At 31.1% G+C, this 23,377-nt stretch overlaps 1 pseudogene; it reads left to right on the top strand.

The window, feature by feature from the left end:
• Positions 1-22,263, top strand: part of LOC143641275 (protein SIX6OS1-like) — a 33,961-nt pseudogene extending 11,698 nt beyond the window's left edge.
• The last annotated feature ends 1,114 nt before the right edge of the window (positions 22,264-23,377 follow it).

The following is a 23,377-nucleotide window of genomic DNA, read 5'->3' as shown; positions in this document are numbered from 1 at the left end:
ACATAAAAAATAAATAAATTTAAAAAACCTATTGTATCCAACTATAACTAAAAAATAAAATATTTTTTAAATATTAATTTAAATGATTTGAACTATTATTATTTAGTATGCTTTAGTGAGGCTGAGGATATTATAATTGTAGAGGGAGAGAGGGTAGCAACAGCACATCTGATGCACAATGTACCTTTTTATTATCTTGTCACCAACTTGTTTAGTTCTTTTATCATGGAGAGTGTAGAGGAGCCTATAATTGTGACTTAATCAATGACGTCATATGTTTCCTTGTTTTTTTGTCCTGTTTTTTGATAAAATAGACCTTCGTGATGGAAGCATGAAGAAAAAGTCATTAATTTTTCTCTTAAAGAAAAATAGATGTGTTACTCTTGCTGTTTCTGATCTACTTTCTATTTTTTTTCTTTTTGCCTGTGCCCATTTTTCATTCTAAATTTCCATTCCTCAGTCTTCATTGCCTTTGTGTTAATTTTTCAACACACTCTTCTTGAGTTTATTTCCCTGAACCCACTTCCTTGGATCTGTTATTTGCTTGACCTCCTCCCCAACATGTTGCACTCCCACATATCGTATCTATGGCAGTATGTATTTAGTTTTATGATGAAATTGATTTTAAAAAATAGGCAAACATACAGAATTTTGCTTTGCCAACAATGTTTTAACATAAAATTCTGTATATTGAGAGGAACTTATATAGATATTTAGTCATTTTTTACTCAGTGTATACAGTAGCACCCCCTTATCCATGGTTTTGCTTTCCATGATTTCAATTACCTGTAGTCAACCATGATCCAGAAATATTAGATAGAAAATTCTGGAAATAAACAATTAAATTGCATGCTGTTCTGAATAGTCTAATGAAATTTCATGTCATTGTACTCTATCCTACCTGGGATGTGAATCATCACTTTGTTCAGTATGTCTAAACTGTATACACTACCTGCCTGTTAGTTACTTAGTGGCCATTTCAATTATCCCATCGAATGTTATATTATCATGGCGCTGGTGTTCAAGTAACCCTTATTTTACTTAAAAATGACCCCAAAGTGAAAGATTAGTGATGCTGGCAATTTGGATATGTTGAATAGAAGCTGTAAATGCTTTATTTAAGTGAAAAGGTGAAAGTTCTTAAGATAAGGGGGAAAAAACAGTTATATGCTTAGGATGTCAAGATCTGTGATTAGATTTATCTGTCCATGAAATTGTGAAGAAGAAAAAATAAATTTATGCTAGTTTTGCTATCATACCTCACACTGCAAAAGTTAAGCCACAGCTGAGTGTGGGGGTGCATGCCTTGGGAGACTAAGACAGGAGGATTGCAAGTTGGAGACCAGCCTCAGCAACTTAGGCCCTAAGCAGGTTAGATATAACTTGTCTCAAAATTTAAAAAATAAATATAAAGAACTGGAGATGTAGCTCAGTGATTAAGTACTCCTGTGTTAAATCCACCACAGGAGAAAAAAAAAGCTACAATGTGTAATAAGTGCTTGCTTAGTTAAGATGGAAAAGGTGTTAAATTTGTCTATGTATGTATAGGAAAAACTATGGTATATGTAAGGTTCGGTACTGGGGAACTTATCATGTGTCCTAAATTGATAAGGTAGAATCAGTGTATTTTGGTAGCATTTATTCTACTTCATTGATTTAGGAAGAAGTCAATGAAATTATCTTTCAGTAAAAAACTTAAAATACCCACTTATGTTGTATTATTGTTTTAATGATTTCTGTATTCATGGTAGTTGATTTATTTCCAAATCAGTCTTTTTAAAGTTTAAAGTACTCTGAAATCTAAAATGTTACTTTTATGATTAGACTTTTGGTTTAAGATGTTTTTGATATGTTTGAAAAGTCGTTAAAAATGACTATGTTTGCAGGATGTATTGATACATGTCTGTAATCCCAGTGACTTGAGAGGCTGAGGCAGAAGGCTTGCAAGTTTGAAGCCTCAGCAACTTAAGGCCCTAAGCAACTTAATGAGACTCTGTCTCAAAATATAAAAAAGCCTGGGGATATGGCTCAGTTGCTAAGTGTCCCTTGGTTCAATTCCTAGTACCAAAACAAAAAGAATGATTATGTCTTAAAAATAAAATTGTGACATACTGAGAAGACTACTGGACTTAATCAGGAAAGGTGTTCTAGCTCTGACACTATTACCAAGTAATTTAATACTATTGTACAAAAGTCTGTTAAAAATCTCTGGAACTGCGGCTGGGGATGTGGCTCAAGCAGTAGCGCACTTGCCTAGCATGTGTGCGGCCCGGGTTCTAACCTCAGTACCACATGCAAACAGAAGATGTTGTGTCCACCGAAAAACTAAAAAATAAATATTAAAAAAATCCTCTCTCTCTCTCTCTTTAAAAAAAAATCTCTGGAACTTTGTTTCATTATTTGCAAAGTGGAGGATTTTAACTACATAGAATCTAAATATCCCTTCTATCTTCAGAATATGTTAATTTTTACTTAGCTCATTTAATGTAATCTATTCTTCTCTTTAGAGTTTTTGAAAAAGATGAGCATATGCTTGTATTGAATAAAATCCCTCAAAGCACTCAATTATTTCTTCCTTATGAACCTCATAAATTAGTAAGACCAAAAAAGATGCATTCTTCAGAACCAACAGTTACAGGTACAGAATTGTTTATTATTTAATAACTTTATTTGTTTGGGTAAACCCACAGAAGGAGAAATAAAAATAAATTTTAGTTATCATTTGATGTGAGCAAGAACAAACAATACTGGAGACTTACAGACTCAGGAAAGTACTGCTTTGAGTCGGAGAGCAAACAAAAAATGTCTTCTCTACATATTTTTTTCCCTCTGAGAAGGAAACTTTTTACATAAAATGTGTTTTGGTTGGGTTGCTCTGCTGTCAGAGGAATATAAATAATTATATATTTTTATTTGAGGAATTATATTGTCATATGTATGATTTCTATGGGTAGCATACTTGTGTTAATAGTGTTTGAGACTTGGTCATTGAGACATTTGAATTAGATTTCATTCAAGGATACATATATTAACTAGTTTAACTATATTATCAGTCTCCCCTCCATCATTACTATTATTACTTTGTCTTTTTTGGTTATGGATTCTAAAGATACAGTTTTGTCAGTTGGTCATTTTATCATTTCATATTTAATTGCTATCATAGTGAATATAGAGTGATAAATTAAGAGATGTGATGTTTAAAAATTGTGTATTTAAATTTAAATTTAATATTCATATAGACTTGATTGTCTAAATGATAAGGTTAGATTAAATGGTGGAGATGAGGGCCAGGGTTGTAGCTAAGTAGTAGAGTGCAAACTTAGTGTGCATAAGGCCCTGGATTTAATCCTCAGTATGAGAAAAAAGTCAGATGTTTGATTCTATCTTCAGAATTGATTTTTAAGTAGTATTACTTATTAATCTAGATAAAAAAGAAGAAAGTTCTGTGCAGCAGTGAAATCTTGCCAATATTGACTTCAGACAAAAGGAAAAAGACCCACACGTAGGTATTTCTTTTTAAATAATATAGATTAAATACTTGCTTTTGTTAAATGAGAGTAATGTACTACACTTGAGACAGAGATGTGTGTGTGCAGGTGTGTGTTATAAATATATTAAATCAGCCATTAGCATAACCTTTGGGATCTAAAAAAATTAAAATTTGAATATGACAATCTGAATATAGACTATAATATGCTCCATTGCCTTCAAAATAATGGAAAAAATATTTTAAAATACCAAGCCCTTTATCTATTGAACCAAAAACTTGAAAAATTTCTGGAAGAAGAAACAAAACTGATTGGATTGAAGAAAGAAATTATAACCTGGGACATGCATAGGATAATTCTGTTAACAAAATAGAGATCCAGGGACAATCAATAGGATAATTTGTTGGGCTCCTTCAGAGGGAGTTAAGTAACTTAACTCATGTTCATCTTCGTTTCTCTACTTTGCCTTTGGTCAGCCTCAGTAATGGGATGACTGACTCCAGGTGGAAGCAGTGAGTAGTGGAGCATGGGTAAGAGAAACTGGTTTGTGTCCTGGGTGGTTCTTGATGCCTGTGAAAAATAAGGACTACACCAATCAAGTAACTGACTGCTGATATTGCATATCTTTATTTTCCCTTGAAAACAGTCCAGAGGGAATTCCTCAATGAAAAAAAATATTTGTCCTTTCACTGATTTGTAATTAATACAGACACTAAAATGAAACTAAGTCTAAATATGTATTATAGGAATCTAAAATTACAGATGATTTTAATATGGGATGAAGGTAGATAAATGAGGAAAACAAATGTTTACCGAAGTTTTTAATTTTTTGGTGGTGGAGGGGTAGTAGATGTAGGGAGAGAATATAAATGCTGATTAAGTATACATTCTGGAAAAATGTAAATTTATGTCTGTATGTCAAATATTTAAGAAAATTATCAGAAGAGAAATGGAAGGTGTAAATTTTTTAAAAGTAGAAGAAAAAAGATAAAAATTAGGTTAACAGAGTGGAAACAACAGTTATTATTTAGATAGAAAACAAACAAGATGCTGGAAAAAGTTCTGAACAGATAAACAATCATAAAAATCTGACTGGGTTAAACCACTATTAGAAGACAGAGGTACTTGTATGGGATATATTTTAAAAATACAGTTACATACTATTAAAACAGAATAGCTGAAATAATTTTACAAATAAAGGCTAAAAATAAAAAATGGAAAGTATGTATCAGGCGAATACAAACAAAAAAGCAAATATAACAATATATAGAAATAACAAAAGCATTAGCAAGGTTATATATATATTTCTTATTTTTTAAAGAGAACAGTTCATTGAGAAATCATGAAAACCATGTTGCACCAAATTATGCAAAGCAAAAATTGACAGAACATCTATCATAACAAAAACAATGAAATAAACTTACCACTTAAGCCAGATATTTTTAGGAAAAATTAAAGGCTGTAAACGAACATAATAAAGCAGTGGCTTACATGTTAATATAAAACAAATTTTATTTAAAGTTCAAAATGAAGTATTAGCTCTTTCATATGTAAATAAAAAAGAAAGTTCAGGCTTCAATCTTTTAATTTGTTGTTTTACTTTTCTGTATTCTGTTTCAAAGATTTTAGAGGATAGAGGGACACAGAGCAGATCATCAATTGAGAAATGGCAAGATTTTCTTAATTAATTATAATATGAAGGGAATAAATTTTAAAAATATTTACCTTAACTGTTATAAAAATAGTTATTATATTTATTATAAACATCAAATTCATTGAGGGTTTTGAATTTGTTTTCCAGTATTTGTATGTCTTATATGTAATAGTTTCAATTAATGTATATAAGCATTATATTGCTAATGATGATGATAAGGTTGAAATGCCAATGAAATGAGAGAACCTTGTATAGCTTTAGCAAATGTTTATTGTTTGTTTTGTTTTTTTTTTTTAGTTTTGTTGATTTTATTTTTTTAAATACACAACAGCAGAATGCATTACAATTCTTATTACACATATAGAGTACAGTTTTTTCATATCTTTGTATATAGAGTATGTTCAATTCATGCCTTTTTACATGTACTTTTTTTTTTTTTTTTTTGCATTGCAATTCTTATTACACATATATACTGCCGGGTTTCTGTTCTCTCGACTAAAAGGCTCAGGGTTTATTCCAGTTAAACTGGGCTGACTAGGCTGTGCAAAATAACCACACAAGAGACACAAATACCTTTTTCTTTGGGGTTGCTGTGAAGGCTCCTCTGACCTTAATAGTCCGCAGGAAGAGAGAAAGCGAGAGCACACGCTGACCCCTTTTATTGAGGAGAAGCTATTCAAATGAGGCAAGGGGTCAGGTTTTAGGGGGCTGAGTCTATCTTCATGATGTCCACTGTCAGCAGGTTGACTGACACCTGGGCAGGCCACACCCAAGGACAAAGTAAGAGAAGGGGACACACAAGGCACTTCCATGGAAGATTCTATCCTAAACAGGGCAAGGGGTTATATTACAAAGGAGCAGGTGAGCATAGCTTCACCCATGGGGCTGTAGCAAGACAAATCCATGCACAAGACACTGTCCCTCGAACCCAAGAAGGGTGGGGAAAGCTCTGCCAAATTTCTGTGACTGAGCACCTCAGAATCCAGTCGGGGACTGTTACTCAGTCACATGTAAGGTTGGTCTCCCACAATATACCACAGTTTTTCATATCTTTGTTTGTATATAAAGTATGTTGATACCCAATTCGAGTCTTCATACATGTACTTCAGATAATGATATCCATCACATTCCATGATCCTTGCTAATCCCAAGCCTCTCCTTTTCCTTCCCATCCTTCTTCCCTATCTAGAATTCATCCAATCCTCCCATGCTCCCCATCCCTACCCCACTATGAGTCAGCCTCCTTATATCAGAGAAAATACTCAGCATTTGGTTTTTAGGGATTGGCTAACTTCACTTAGCATTATCTTCTCCAATGCCATCCATTTACCTACAAATGCCATGATTTTATTCTCTTTTAATGATGAGTAAAATTCTATTGTGTATATATGCCACATTTTTTTTAATCTATTCATCCACTGAAGGGGCATCTAGGTTGGTTCCAAAGTTTAGGTATTGTGAATTGTGCTGCTATAAACATTGATGTGGCTGTGTCCCTGTAGTATACTGTTTTTAAGTCTTTTAGGTATAGACTGAGGAGAGGGATAGCTGGGTCAAATGGTGGTTCCATTCCCAGATTTCCAAGGAATCTTTATACTGCTTTCCTTATTGGCTGTACCAATTTGTAGTCCCACCAGCAATGTATGAGTGTACCTTTCTCCCCACATCGTATGTAGTCAGTTCAATGCTTTCTTTTTTTCTTTCAGGTATTTAATGATTCTGGTGTGAATAACAATTCAAAATGTTCACATGTTACTGCTGTTAAATGTTCACAAAATTTTATGCAGTTCAGGTAATTTTTTAAAATAAGAAAATTCTTAAGAGGTTAGAATGTAGTTCAGTGGTAGAGGACTTACATGGCATGCTACTAGGTCCCTGTTTCAATCCCCACCCCTACCTGCCCCCAATAAAATCTTTAATTTCTGTAATTTGTGAATATCAATTCAAAATAATATAAAAATTATATGCCTTGCATTTTAGATTGTTAACTCCTCAGAAACGATCAAACAACAATCAGTGGTTTGAAAAAAGACAAACAGGTATTTGCTATTCATATTTTTCCTAATAAATAAGGGTAATAAATTACATCAGTTTTTTATACTAGAATTATTTACATCTCTGTATAATTGATCATGCATACCTGGTTTTAAAACATATTCCCTCTAAATATTAAGTAAATGTATTTTATTGAAGAAATTTTGAAATACAAAACAATATAAAAAATACTACCACCCAGAAATAATGGACATGATACATACCAGTGTATATTCTTTTAGTCTTTTTTTCTATGTGTATGTTTGTTTTGTTCTTTTACCCTCCAAATTTTAATTATACTATGTATATAATTTTGCATCCTTTTCCCCTTCATAATAAATTATTGAGGTTATTTCTACATATCATTAATTAATTTTTATTAGTAATGACTGTATAATGTCCCATTGTGTGGATATGCCATTATTTAGCCATTCTTTCACATTGAATTCTTTTTGATTTCCTGTTTTTTACTATTATAAATAATGTTATTATATTTTTGCATTGATATATTATTATCTTGGACAATTTTCTTTGAATAAAGTCACAGAAAGATCACAGTATATATGCATGAATTTATTATTCTCAAATGAACTAGCTATTGAAACTTCATATCTTTGAAAATATAATTTATTTTTCTTTCTCTCCATATACATTTCAATATGCATGTTTGTATAGTTATGTATATACATGTATACATGAATATATAAATATAAACGTGAGTATATATTGTATATTAAGTGCATACATGCATATGTATTTTGGTAATCTAGTAATTCACAATAATTATTTAATTTATTATGCCATATGGAAGTCTTTTTCTCTTTTTCTTGGATTATTGACTTTTATTTTGAAGTTTTAAAGATGGCTTTTTCTGATCCCAGGAAAATTCTGTTAATGTATGCATTTTAGAATGATTATATACTTAGAGTCTTTTTCTCTTACTCTTACTAGGAGATCCAACACAATATGTTTATTGTACACAAATGAATAGTCTCCTTGCTTTCTTCTAAGATAAAAACTTATCTTACCTGTACGGGTGATCTGTTCTAGCTATTTATAATTCTCTCTATATACCAAACCAACAGTGTTAAACAAGGACAAATAATTAATCAAACAATGCAGGGAACTGCATATAGCTGGCATAACTCTACCTGTTGTTCATACACAAGAAGTCATATAATTATCTTGAAATAAAAATATTTATTTCAATAATCTTTAGACCCAAAATTTGAAGAAATTAATATGTAATGAAAATAGTAATTTTTATTTAAATTCAGAAGACAAAAACAAGAAAGCTTTCAGAAGATCAGATAGAATAATATTGTCATGACTTCAATATAGAGAAAGATCTCTTAAACAGGAATTAAAAAGCCCAGTCATAAAAGAAAAATTGATGAATTTGGCCACATTAAAATTAAGATTTTTGTTTATCAAAAGATACCCTAAAAGAGTATCAAGTGCATCATCAAGCCAGAAGATATATTTGCAATACAGAAAGCTCTAAAAAGAGTAATTTGAAAGTATATACAGAACTTTTACAAAAGAAGAAAAAGACAACCCAATTAGAAATATATGCAAAATATGACTAGGTATTTTAAAAAGAGAAAGAAACGTTTGTGGCAGATAAACATGAAAAGATACTCAGCAAATCATGGAACTGAAAAAAAAAACGAAACCCACATTGAGTTATCGTTACATGTTTACCGAATTAGCAAAATTCAAAATGTCTCACAATATTATGTTTTGCTGAGAATACAGGACAATAGGAACTTTCAAACTATTGGTAGAAATTGTCTTTAATAAATTAGAGCTAATTTGTCTGATGAGATTGAATGATTTCCAAGGTGGCTAGTTGTCACCGTGGAAATTAGTACAACTACATTAGAAAAGGTTGGCATCTGGTCTTGAGAAATGCACATACTCTATTCCTCATAATTCCACCTCTAGGCATATACTTAAAGAAATACAAGTATATACATACAATTGTATCAGTAAAGAATGTTATTATTTGTAATAGTTTTAATGTGGAAACATCCTAGATACCCATTTGCAGTAGAATGTATAGATACATAATGTCCTGTTTGTGCAATGGAATACTTTATACAATAAGAAAACTATGTCATGTACTACAGAATGGATGAATCTCACAAGCTTATGTAACTCAAAAAAAAAAAAAAAAGTAAACAAAAGCAAGAGATAGGACATATTTAATTTCATGATATAACATTTTAAATCAGGAAAATATGTTATTGAGATGATAAAATCATATATAACAAATTAGGAAAAAATTATCACAAAAGTCTGGATAGGGATTACCTCTAAGAGAAAGACATGGAGAATATAGGACCTTTTGGAGTGCTTGTGATGTTTTATTTCTTTACTTGATGTGGTTACATGAGTGTTCTCTTTATAATTTTGTTTGTTAAACTGTTTATATTTTATTCTCTTATATATTGGATTGAATATATATATATATATATATATATATATTGGATTGAAACATGAAATTGCCATTTTGGTAGACTAACAGAGTTAAATATTGGCAATTTCATATGGTTAAACTAATGTGTTTTATTTTATAATAAAATTGCAAAAAGAAAAACAGTTTGTTTTCATGTAACAGATGCTGAGTGTGGAGAAAAAGGGACAATTAAGAGAATTAAGACAATTAAGAGAATCAAAATGCACTTCACAAGTAAGTCAAATGTTTGATTTGACCATTCTAATTTTAAAATTTTGTGTCCATTTTAATTTTGGATTTAGTGCAATAAAGATTGTTTATGTGAGATTTTATTAGTTGCTAATCAGGTTTCTAGGAAGTTACAGATTCTATTTTTCAGATTCAAAAGCAAGGCCAAAAACACGAGAGAAGAATAGCGTTACCTTAGGGAAGAACAGGGAGGAGAGGGGAGGGGATGTGGGAATAGGAAACATAGTAGAATGAAATATATATATATCTGCATGACCAATATGATTCTACAACATATACACTCAGAAAAATGAGAAATTATGTCCCATCTATATATGATATATCAAAGTGCATAAATGCATTCTCCTGTCATTTATAACTAATTAAAACAAAAAAAAAAAGCCAAAAGGACTGGGGGTATAGCTCAGTTGTAGAGTGCTTGCTTAGTATGCTTAAAACACTGGGTTCAATTCCCAGCACCACTAAGAAAATAAAACAGAACAAGACGAAAACCAAAAGCCACAAAAAGTTTACACATAAATATGCAAAAATTGTCATTAATAAGGGCTGATAAATTAAAATTTTAAAAAACGAAGTGCTGATATATATATTGAGATTGCAATTTGGTAAGATTAAATGATTTGTTGTGGCAGTCCAAGACCAGTAATTGCCATAAAAATGTCTTGAAATTATTTTTGAATAGTGGGAAGCTTTAATTATGATAGATGTAGACAATATATTTTAAACTTTACCCTAGATACTAAGGGTTTAAATAAGAGAAACAATATAGTAGTATTATTCTGTAAGGAAATACAAATAATAAGTACATATAAATTTTTTTGTCAGACCCAAATTACTCTTTCCTTTCAAGGAGTTAGTATATACAGTTCTTCATCTATACTACAGTCCTAAACATTATTCTTTATCAAGTTCAGTATTTTCTGGTTGTTATACTTTTCTCAAGTAGGAATGAGGAAGATGGAGCTGGAAAGAAAAGAAAAAAAATGATCATTAAAATAATTATTGTTTGAATGTGTATTTTAATATCACTTTTCCAGTTATTCTTATTTTACTTATCTGTGAAATGACTACAGATTAGTATGGTATTTTCTGTCTTGTGCATTTTTATATATGTCATTCAATTACTGCAACAACATTCATTTTTAGTTTTCTGTTACTTTGAATTTGCAGCCTATACATGCAGAACATTTTGGAAAGTCAATAGAATATAATAGTGATGAAGTAGAAGAAAGGCCTGAGAATTTTCCACCAACTCCTGAAATTCCTATATTTTTAAAAACTCCTGAAGCTATGAAGACACATGAATCTTTGGAGAAAATACAGTTTCCTAAAGCTCCCTCATTTGAAATGTAGGACTTTATTTGATAATTATAAGTAAATTATGCATTAAGTCAGATAAAGTTGATAGGAATAGTAAAATGACTTATACCTGTAACTTTAAATTTTTTTTAGTGTAGAGTATTTCAGACATGCAAAGTAGAGACTAGTATAATGAACTTCCAAGTACCTATCATCCTGTTTGAATTATTAAAGTTCTGCTGTTCTTGTTTCACAGGTCTTCCTCTCTATTTTTCCTGCAGCGTTTCGCTGAAGATGATGTAGATCCTGAGTAGTTACCCAGGGCAATACTATATAGATTTAAAATTTTCCAAAGGGTTAAATTTTGTAGAGAAATTTAAAATGTTAAAGAGCTACTGCCATATTTGGAAGATTGTGGGCTTATCATTGAATAATGTTCCAGCAGTCATTTTCCCACATGTTATAGTGTCTGAAGCAAGAATTGCCATTCTGCTTAGTAAGCTAGTTAGGCATAAATATCTCTAACATGAATATTTATCTTTGAAAACTATAGATATATGGTTTGCATTCAAGAAAATAGTGCTACCTTTAAATGTTGTCTTTAGTTCAGTCTCTTCCTTAATACTGATCCCTGAGGTTTTTCCAAAATATGTCAGATAGATTTCACTTTATCAGGGATATCTCACCTATATCCTACTTCTGTATTTTAAATTGTTAAAATAAGTTTTATATAAGAATACTATGCTATTGACTCAAGCACAGCATGTTTAAAGTGAAATTCAACTTCAAATCTGAGAATTATTAAGGAATATCAGATTATATGCTAAAATTTCTCTCCATGGATGAGAAAATTATGATCTGTAAAGTTAAATGACTCATTCATGGTCATAGAGATAGTTTATGGAAGTATTGTTACACTTCATACACACACACACACACACACACACACACACACACACACTTTTTTCCTATTTTGGTATTTGGAATTGTCTCCAAGGCCTTGTGAATACTAAGTACTTAATCTTCTGTTGAGCTATCCCCCTGGCCCCTATTATATTTTGAAAACACTTATGTAGCACTATCTGTGAGCCACTGTTATAAGCACTTTTGACCATTTAATATTGATCATTTGATGTTCACAACAATCTTATACATTTTAGATACATTATTATCATTATTTTATAAATGAGGAAACATTATTATAGGTAATACAAATAATCATTGTTAGAGTTGAGATTTTAAACCCAGGCAGTTCTGGTTTTAGAATCCATTCTCCTAACCAATGTGTTACACATTGTATTGTCTATTTTTTCCGGATCATTTTACTGTTTAACTCCCTGATAGACACTTAGTAATGGCTGGCTTCTAATCCAGACACAGCTTGTTGGGGCTGGGGCTGGGGCTTAGCAGTAATGCCCTTGCCTGATATGTGTGAGGCACTGGGTTCGATTCACAGCACCACAGATAAATAAATAAAGTAAAGGTCTATCAAAAACTAAATATATATATAAACAAAATAGACACAGTTTGTTACTGACTTTCAAGATCTTGAAGACCATGTTGGGGTTAAGCGCTTGGACTTTGAATCTGAAGTGCTGAATTCAATTCTCAACTCTAGAACTTACTGTATTTTTTTGAGCAAATCATTTATACTTTCTATGCTTAAAAATATTTTACTGTAAAATTAAAGTGACTGAAATAATATCTGTATTATAGAGTTATTATGAGGAATAAGTTATGCTTATGGAAGTACCTAGAAGAGTGCCTGACAGTATATTGAGTATATATTCATAAAAATTATCCCAAAGTTGATCTTCTATAGTAGTCTCCTCCCAAACCATCTTTTCTTTATAGGTTGCTTCAATAACTACTTCCTACCTTCCCTTCTATGCTAATTTTTACCCCCATGACACCCCCATGACATTGCTTGTGGTCAATCTTCAGTGTTTAGTTATAGATTTTTAACATTTTGATAATTTTTAAAAATCTCTTTGTAACAGAAATGCAGTTCCTGAAGGTCAAACACAAAAAGAATCCTCTGGATTTTCATTTCTTACAAGTTATACTTCTAGATCACCTAGATTGAATTTATTTGATTCTTCTGTATTTGATTCAGAAATTTCATCAGATCAGGTAAAATGAGAAACTAAAGTTGATTTCTAAAAATTGTGCACTGAAACTTAGGGGTAATTTTATTTCCTTAGTACCAAACTATCCTGGGACAGAGTGCCAGTAAAGGCAATTTTTAAAAAAATTCTGGGTAGCTGTAGTATAGCATGCCCCATATTCACTGTATTTATTTATTTAAATTTCAAGATAGGGATGATTTAAATTTCAGTTAAGGGCAATTTGCAATGAATTTGTCTTTTTAATTAACGTGCCTACTAAACAAACTACATATTCTTTTTTTTGAGAGAGAGAGAGAGAGAAAGAGAGAGAGAGAGAGAGAGAGAGAGAGAGAGAGAGAGAGAATGAATTTTTTAATATTTATTTCTTAGTTTTTCAGCAGGCACAACATCTTTGTTTGTATGTGGTGCTGAGGATCGAACCCGGGCCGCACGCATGCCAGGCGAGCGTGCTACCGCTTGAGCCACATCCCCAGCCCCCAAACTACATATTCTGAAAACAAACTTTACATATTATCAGTGAACTTACAATGGCTTCATGTTTTGTCTTTTCAACTATGTGTGTGTACATGGCAACATTATCATTGGTTCATTTTAAAAGACCTAAGGAATTTCCTGCATCAACATTGCTACTGTTCAGTGGAAATGCTTATTTCTGTATTTAGTAATTAAGCCCCCAAATTAAGACATGCTTTATTTGAAAAGCAGAGACAATATAAATTTGTGGTTAAAACTAGACTCTGAAGCCTGATTACTTGAGTGTATACTATATGTAAGATTTTGGGTAACTGTCAGTTTCCTTATCTGTAAAATGAAAATAATTATTACCATAAGGTTTGTAAATATTTAGGTGAGTTTATGCACATAAAACATTTAGAAAAGTTTCAATCACTTAATAATACCATATAAGTATCAATGTAATATAAGTATTATTACTTATTTAAATTAGTCATATTTAGCCATTTTTTATATTTATTAGAATTTTTATTACTGTGTTCCTTGCACTATATTAAGCTGTTGAAATTATAAGTTTGTTGATGATATAGTAGTATACATTTCATATTTTGTTTCTTTTAACTTTGGTGTCAATTTTACTTAAATACTTATTTCAAAAACTAGTGGGGCTGAGGATATAGCTCAGTTGGTAGAGTGTTGCCTCACATGTACAAGGTCATGGGTTCAATCCCCAGCACCCCAATAAACAACAACAAAAAATTAGTAATCCCTAAAAAAGTACATTAGAAAAATAGATTAGAGTTACTAAATTCTCATTTACAGTAATACTATGAATGTTAAAATAAGTGTACATAAATAACCTCATCAGGGGACATGTACATTTTGAAAACAGAAAACTACTGAAAATTATTGAATATATTACATGATGTACTTGTTTAGAAAGAAAATATTTTAAAGATAATTTCCCTCTCAAAATAATTTATAAACGTAATCCATTATGGATCTAATTAAAGTGCTGGCAAGATGTCTTTAGTTTTTGTTATGTTTTGTTTTTGTGGTGGTAGAGCTGGGGAAGGAGATTGACCAAATAATTACTGTGTGTCCTGGGAGAAATGTATTCAAGAATAAGCAAGAACATTTTCAAAAATAAGATTGGTGATAGATTAAAATAGAATTCTAAGAAAAAGTTTCATCCAAAAGAAGGCAAAAAAGAAGGCATGGAGTGACAAAAAACAAGGGAAAAAAACATAGATAGCAATATGTTAGTCTTAATCATGAACTTTAAAATGATTTTTTAAATATGAATGGGTTAAATACTCCATTAAAAGATAGAGACTATAAAAATGCATAAAAAATAAATTGAATGTGGTGGTGCACTCCTGTAATCACAGCTATTTGGGAGGCTGAGGCAAGAAAATAGAAAGTTCAAGGCCAGACTTGGGAATTAAGTGAGATTCTGTTTTAAAAATAAAAAATAAAAAGGGCTGCCAGATGCAGTGGCACACACATGTAAATCCTACTGGCTTGGGAGGCTGAGGCATGAGAATCTCAAGTTCAAAGCCAGCCTTAGCAACAGTGAAGTGCTAAGCAACTAAGTGAGACACTGTCTCTAAATAAAATATAAAATAGGGTTGGGAATGTGGCTCAGTGGTCAAATGCCCCTGAGTTCAATACGTGGTACTCCCCTCCCTAAAAAAAAAAAAAAAAAAAGGTCTTGATGGATATATTGATACCATTTTTGGTAGTCTTGAGATTCAGAGTATTACTGAAGATAGAAATGGTTCAGAATGGTAAAACGTCCACTTTATAAGGAAGACACAACAATCACAAATGTGTAACTGTGCCTAATAACAGCTCCAGTATACATAAAATCAAAGTTGTCAAATACTCAAGCATAGTTGGAAGTTTTTAATACCCTTTTATCAGCAATTGATAGAATCACACAACACAATCAGATCTTCTGTAATATCTGAATACAGCATCAATCCCCTACACCATTTTTAAACACTGTATCCCACAACTGCCTCATACATGTTCTTTTCAAGTGCTAATAGTACATTCACCAAGATCAACTATATTATGGGCTATAATAAGAGTAAAAGAATTTAAAAGCATTGGAATTAGAGTGTGTTAAATTAGAACTCAGTAACAATAAGATATCTAGAAAAATCCTAAATATGTAGGTCATGAATCATAAGAGAAGTCAGAAAACATTTTGAGCTGAATTATCATGAAAATTCAGTTTATCAAAAATTGTGGGATGCTGCCAAAGCCAGAGCAAAACTATAACTTTAAATAATTTAGTTAGTTAATAACTTAAATAATTACTTTAATAGAAAAGAGGAAAGATTTAAAATTAATGACCTATATTGAGAAACTAGAAAAAGAGCAATAAAGCAAATCCAAAGTAGAATGAAGAAATAAAGAAGACGACATAACTGAAATAGAACAAATAAATAAATAAGAATAAACAAAACCAAAGATTGTACTTTAAAATAATTGACAGAATTGATACATTCCCATCTAGATTGACAGAGAAGGAAAGATAGTTATTAAACATGAGAGAATATCATTACAAATCCTATATATTATGAAATAGATGGGTGAAGGGAACTTCACTTTTTACACATTAAAACATCCCTATATAAACTTAGAGTAATCAAAATGGTGTGATATAAAGTTTGAAAGAATGATATTTGGTATGGGATAAATAGTCTTGATACAAAAGAATTTAGAATATGATAAAGGTGAGACCACACAGGGATAAATTAGACACTCAACTTACACTGTATACCAGTAAATTTACAGATGAATTAAAATAAATGAAAAAATATTAACCATAATATACTTCAGAGGAAATATAAGTTAACATTTACTAGACCTCAGAAGGATGGATGCCCAAAGCATAAAAGCAGTGGAAAAAGAACCAAAAGAAAAAGCATTTAAGTTAATTTCATTCAGACTTCCAAGTTAAAAAATTGGACAGGCAATATGATAACAGTATAAAAATAATTAACATCTTTATTATATTAAGACTTAAATTAATGGGCTGGAGTTGTAACTCTGAGGTAGAGCGCTTGCCTAGCACATGTGAGGCCCTGGGTTCGATCTCAATACCACATAAAAACAAGTAAATAAAATAAAGGCATTGTGTCCAATGACACCTAAAAAAAATTAAAAATAAATAAATAAATAAATATTAAAAGAATTTTAAAAAATTTAAAAAAGAACTTAAATTACTACCTCAGTATAGAAATGGGCAAAATCCATTTGGTGAGTAGTCCTCTGAAAAAGAAAATTAAATTACATAATTTATGGTAAAAATGTTTTTCTCATTAATTGTTAAAGAAATATGATTCTGTGCTTAAATGTTTTAAGTGTGGTGTTTATAATTAGAAAAATCAAAACAACCTAAATGTTCAAAATAAATGAATAATTGAATAGTACAGTATGTCTATATGGAGGAATATTATACTGCCACAAAGAGGTTTCAGAAGAATAGCAACATGGTCATATGGTAATATTAAGATAAAAAAAAGGACAAAAAAACTAAACCATCATGAAAACATTTTTAAAAGCCCATCTTACTGAGAAAATAGACTTTTTTTGGCAGCAAAATTTGATCTGAATGGACATGAAGCTGTCAGCATCCTTTTACTTTTATAGTCAGAAAAGCAGTACTGAGACCCTGATTTGTTAAAGGCCTTCAGAATCAAGCAAGTTTTATTAGAATTTAATGTTATAGTAAGATCCTGAAGCAGGAATTATCCTTAGTGCAATGCATATTGGCTATTAATTCTTTATCTATTAGTATAGTAAAATTAGTAGGCCTTATTTTAATAAGTAAATGACAGCTTTTGAAGACAGAACACTCCCCCCACCTCTCTTCAGTTTTGGAGATTGAACCCAGGGCCTAACATATTCTAGGCAAGCACTGTACCACTGAGCTACATCTCCAGCCTAAAAATACAACTTTTTTTTTTAAAAAAAAGTACAGTAATGTGCTGTATAGAATATTGCTATATGCTTACTCTAATGCTGCATATTAGAAGTACCAGGCTTTGGATTCAAATACAAATGCTGTGTATGTTTTTCTACTGGTTTGACAAGTAATATTTTATGGAAATTATTTTCCAGCTTAATGAACATTATTCTGAAGTAAATCTAAATCCTCCCTCATCACAACAAGGAATTGGTAAGTGATTTACTACTTATAAAAACATGCTAACTTTCCCCCTTGGTATTTTAGTTTGTTTCTAATAGATTTTTCTAGGCATTCAGTTAATTCTTTAAAAAATTACTCTTGACTTCTGTACTATTCACTGCTTTTATTTTTAGCAATTTAGCTTGATTTTTTTCACTGCATTGACAACACTTGCTTTCTCCAAGATTATTAATAACTTCTCAATTTTCAAACATTATGAATATTTGGCATTGTTTATCATATTCAGTCCCTTTGCAGCATGATATAGTTGACTGTTCACATCTTCTTTCTGGACTCTTTGGATTTCTTCCTATCTCTCTGTGCTTACTTTTTATTGCATTTTCTTTCTTTTATTCTTTTATCTGTTCAAAATATAAATAAGTGTGTGTATATATTATATTGTTTTATCAATTACTACTTTGGTTTTGATGATAGAACAGTGGACAAACATGCAAAATTCTCATAGGGTTTCTGTCCCACTAGAGTGGGAGAGACTGAAGATAAGACAAGTCAATATAGAATATATCAAGTGGTACATTAAACAACAATTTTTATGGGTTTGAATGGCAACTGATCATATGTTGTGATTTTTAATTCAGTATTTAATTTATTCTATAGCTAACAAGGATGATGCCAAGGTTTGACAATACTGTAAGAATTTATTGAAATGTGAATGGCTTAATAAGAGGAGGAATAAGAAATAACATAGGTACAATATCTTTTGTCTCATTGAGAGGCTCATCAGATACCCAAGTAATAATCTTACTTCTGCCACCTCATCCATGTGAAAGATTTCAGGCAGCTGTGGATAAGTTATATTGCATGTAGGTTGCCTTGACACACAAAAGCTGCAGCCTCAGTTTTCAGCAGGCTCTTAAAGAAATCTAGTCATGAGGCCCAAGACCTATACAACTCTTATAATTCAGGTGTAGTTTCACACAGAACTGTAGACAAGTAATGCTGTAGACTCAGCATTCCATATCTACCTTAATTCTGTATTTTCTAAGGAGACAGTGCTGTGAGAAATCAGACTCCAAGATCATTCTTCCAAGTGGGTCTGAATCAGTCTAGGCTTGAGGTTAACTCTGTACTTACTGGTTGTAATTAATAAAATAAATAAAGGTAAAGCAGAATAAGGGGAATAAGAAGAACTTGGATTGAGAAGGCAGTTGCTGTGTTACGAGAGAGTCAGAGAAGGCAATCATTAAGAGGTGACATTTGAGGAAAGACATGAAGGAGGTGCAGTACAAGCTACTGGGAAAAGCTTTCAAAGTGAAGGATGAAAAGTTGAGATAGGCACATACTCAGTATGTTCAATGAACAGCAGGTAAATTGGTATAACTGGAATGGAATAAGGAAGGAGCAATTATGTAGGAAGATTAAATCAGAGAGGTTGGAGAGGAAGCAAATCATGGGACCTATAGACTGTTCAGATCTTTGGAAAGTAAGATGGGAAACCATTGGAGGGTTTTGAGCAAAGGACTGAAATTATCTAACCGGCTTTTAAAAGATTACTGTCTGCTATATGGGGAACAAATAATGGAAATGAGTGAAAACAGATTAGGAAGCTATTAAAATAATACAAGTAAGAATTGGTGATGGCTAAGATAATGACAGTAGAATTGGTAAGAAGGAATGGCATTTTGGTTGTCAATTTTTCTGAAGATAGATCTGGAAGAATTTGTCTATCACCTTTAAGGATGAGAAGGAAACAAGGATGATGCCAAGATCTTGACAACAATAACTGTAAGAATGAAGTTGTAATGAAAATCTTTTTATATCGAAGATATCTTTTAACATTAAAAACTCACCATATCTGAAATCAAATTTGTTCTTTTAATGTCCCTAATGTTATCTCCATTATTGTGGTGGCCAAAATTCAGTAATAATTTTAACTTCTCCTTGTGACTGTGACTAAATTCAGCTAATCAAGTTTTATCAGTTCTTCCTCTGAAGTACTTATTTCCTTTTTCTATATTAATCAAAACTGTTATATTTCAAACTCTAATAACTATTCACAGTGCTACTGCAGTCATATCTTAATTGGTCTTTTCATCTTCTTAGCTTACCCATAAATCACAGTTTAAATGATCTTCCTCATGCCTAATGTTGATTTTGTAATTGCACAAATCAGATGCCTTTGGTGGCTCTCCATCAACTCAAATTATTTTCCTACTTTTCTAACCTAGCTCCAACATACCTTTCAAGCCCTTTCCCTTGTAAGAATTACTCATGCTTTGGCTAGATTGAAGAACATAGTGTCAGATAAGCTATATTTTCTTATCTGCTTTTTTTCTTCTTGTAATCTCCAACTTCCATCCCTAACCATCTTTCAAGTTCTCTTCCAAAAAAACTTTATTTTCCCCTCAACCTTGCATTCCAGAAAGACCTCTTTTTAACTTTTGTGAATATTATTTCTTCTTCTTCTTCTTCTTCTTCTTCTTCTTCTTCTTCTTCTTCTTCTTCTTCTTCTTCTCCTTTTGTAGTGCTGGGGATTGAATCCAAGGCCTGTGCATGTGAGGCAAGCACTCTACCAACTTAGCTATATCCCCAAACCCTTTTTTATACTTTTAAATATTCTACCTCCTATCATTTATTATTTGTGTGTGTGTGTATATATATATATATATATATATATATATATATATATATATATATATATATATATATATAATGAGATACTCTCTGGATTTTTGTTTCTTTAAGGGCAAAGACCTGTTATATTCACTTCTGAATTCCTCACAGCACCTAGAATCCTGCCTTGCATAGCAATCTATATTTATTTACAGTGAACATAGTTTTATGAAGCCCACATATAATCTTCTGAAATTAAAAAATAAAATCAAATTTATTTATGCAAAAAGTGATTCAAGATTTTAGTTTTTTCTGTATCTATGTCTAAATTTTCTTTTTAAGATTTATGGGTATGTGCTGAAGACAGTAGAATGAGAAAGGGAGAGAAACAAAACACAACTGTCTGGTAATCAGTCCATCCAGTCAGTCAGCCATTTTAATTGCTAGTTGGCTTATTTAGAGTAAAATAACTGAGATATTAAAAAATATAAGAAAACTTCAAAGTGTTACAAAGTAATTTCTTTTGCTTAATGTACTAGTTGATCAGTTCTCTATGGAAAAAAATATTAGGTGCCTTAGAAGACTTGTTTTAGGTAAATCTTTCATTTATTGTAGAGTTAATAATAATTGATTTTAAATTTAAGATGTTGACAAATTTAATATTTATAGTTTTAAATAATATAATGATGAAAACAGTATTTTTCTTTAGTGGAAATTCAGAGAGTCAAACACCAAATAATTCTATACATAAAGTTGATTTTTGAACAATGCTATGAGTGTATATTGTAGTCGGTCAATAAATAATGGTTGGATAAGTTTGACTTATGCAATGTCTCTCAGATCTAACATTTTTTCTCTCCATTTCCATGTTATGATGGTATAGGTAAGGTCAATTTTCACCATCTCTTTGCTGGACAATAGAGTTTTTTTCCTTTTGGTTTTCTCCACTTCTAGACACTTCTGTTCCAGCCTTTCTACACATCTCTCCTGAAGAATCCTTATAAAACAATTTATTTAATATCATATTATATTTGATAATGCTTAATGTTTTCCTGTTGTCTACTAAATAAAGTCCTGATTCTCTAGTGAGACATTCAACTGTCTTTCCAAGCTCATCTTCATTAATTCCTGCTTAATATATCATTATTATTTCTCAATATCTTGCCAAGTTGAGCTGATTTCTGTTACTCTAATAATTCCTATGCCTATTTCTGGGCCTCTGTGCTAGTCTCTTCATTTGAAGTGTTTTACTACACCTTCTACCACATATAGTAGTTCTTTATTTACTTGAGTTCATATTACTTACAAGTTGGGTTTATGTTTGAGTCTGTTTATCCTTCCATAGTGTCAAGAATAATGCCTCCCATGTGAGAAGAGTGCATTTAAATATCTGTTAAACAGGTAAATAATTCAGTGGTACTGTATTTATTGTATACATTATATTGTAATCCTCTAGGTTATATATATGCATTCTATATAACATGGATAGCATAATCTTGTAATATTTGTCTTCCTCAGGAAATTTATTTGGGAAACCAGAAGGAGAAGGCACCTTTACATTTTCTTTTTCATAAGACACTTCAGCTCATACATTTGGTACTGGAAAAGATGATTTTAGTTTTCCCTTTTCTTTTGAACAGGATCAAACAATACCTTCTTCTTCATTAAAAGGTTTTTCATCTTCCTCACAAAATACGGCACAATTTACTTTTTTTTGAACTAGTTATTAATTTCTGAATGATTTTAATATTTTATAATCATCTAGGGCATAAATTTACATTACTACTAAAAACTGAAGATACTCCTTTTTTGGTGATGAGATGAAATGGTTTACCATAGTGAAATTATTTGATTATATTAATTTAAATATTTAATATTTTTTATTTATAACATTAGCTAGTCATTTATTTTGGTTTGATTTTGCAAGGCATACCCAGGCAGAACTTTTGTTAATCTGTAAAATTTGATACTTCTTCCATTACTTTTTATTATAAATATAAATCTGTTTATTCCTGGAGTCCAAATTTCATTCTTAATGGTATTTTAGTTGTTTTCATAAGAAGAAGAATTCCTGAGGTCATCAGAAGACTTTTTAGTGGCAACTGTTTAAAATTAGTGCTCGGGTATACTATAGCAACTAAACATTTTTTTTTTTACAATTACTGGGTTTCACTTATGCATCAGTGTTCCAGAATTTGAATAATATTCTAATAATCATTTCAGAGGCTTTATTATTGACAGTGAATTAAATCTCTGTTGTTTTCTCTTAAATACAACAAATAGTAAATTTCTAATTTTATCAGTTATGTTTTCTATCTTTAATGGAAGAAAATTATATGAGAAAGACTATTTTCTGAAAATTGAGTTGTTGTTATCAATGGTGTTCCTGCTTTTTGTTTAAACCTTTTTTGAAGAACATATAAAACTTTATTCCCTGTCTTCAACAGAAAACAATTTCATACTTATATTTTGTATTTTCAATTAATTATATATAACTTAAATCAAGATGTTTAAAATTTTCTGAAATTATGTAAATATTGTACAGTATCTTGTATTTTGTGATTTTTAAATTGGTTGTAATGTCAAGTAATAAAGAGTATAAAACCATATTTGATGTGTAACTGCTGTCACATTTTTAAACCTTACTTCTTCTGATTCCCCTTCTTTCCCACATCTGGTCAAACTGATAAGAAAATCTAGGAGCTCTCTCCTTTGGTGTCAGTAACAAGTGTACAAGAACTCTCACCCCACCTTCACTCCTAACCACCTTAAAAACCCATGAGCAGTCTCTTTTCTTAGGCCAATTTCAGATCAATATGGAGGCCTGCCCTC

The sequence above is a fragment of the Callospermophilus lateralis genome, unplaced genomic scaffold (genome assembly GCF_048772815.1).
Source record: "Callospermophilus lateralis isolate mCalLat2 unplaced genomic scaffold, mCalLat2.hap1 Scaffold_93, whole genome shotgun sequence".
Taxonomy (NCBI): Eukaryota; Metazoa; Chordata; class Mammalia; order Rodentia; family Sciuridae; genus Callospermophilus; species Callospermophilus lateralis.
The sequence above is the reverse complement of the archived record's forward strand: the minus strand, read 5'-3'. Positions and strand labels throughout refer to the sequence as shown.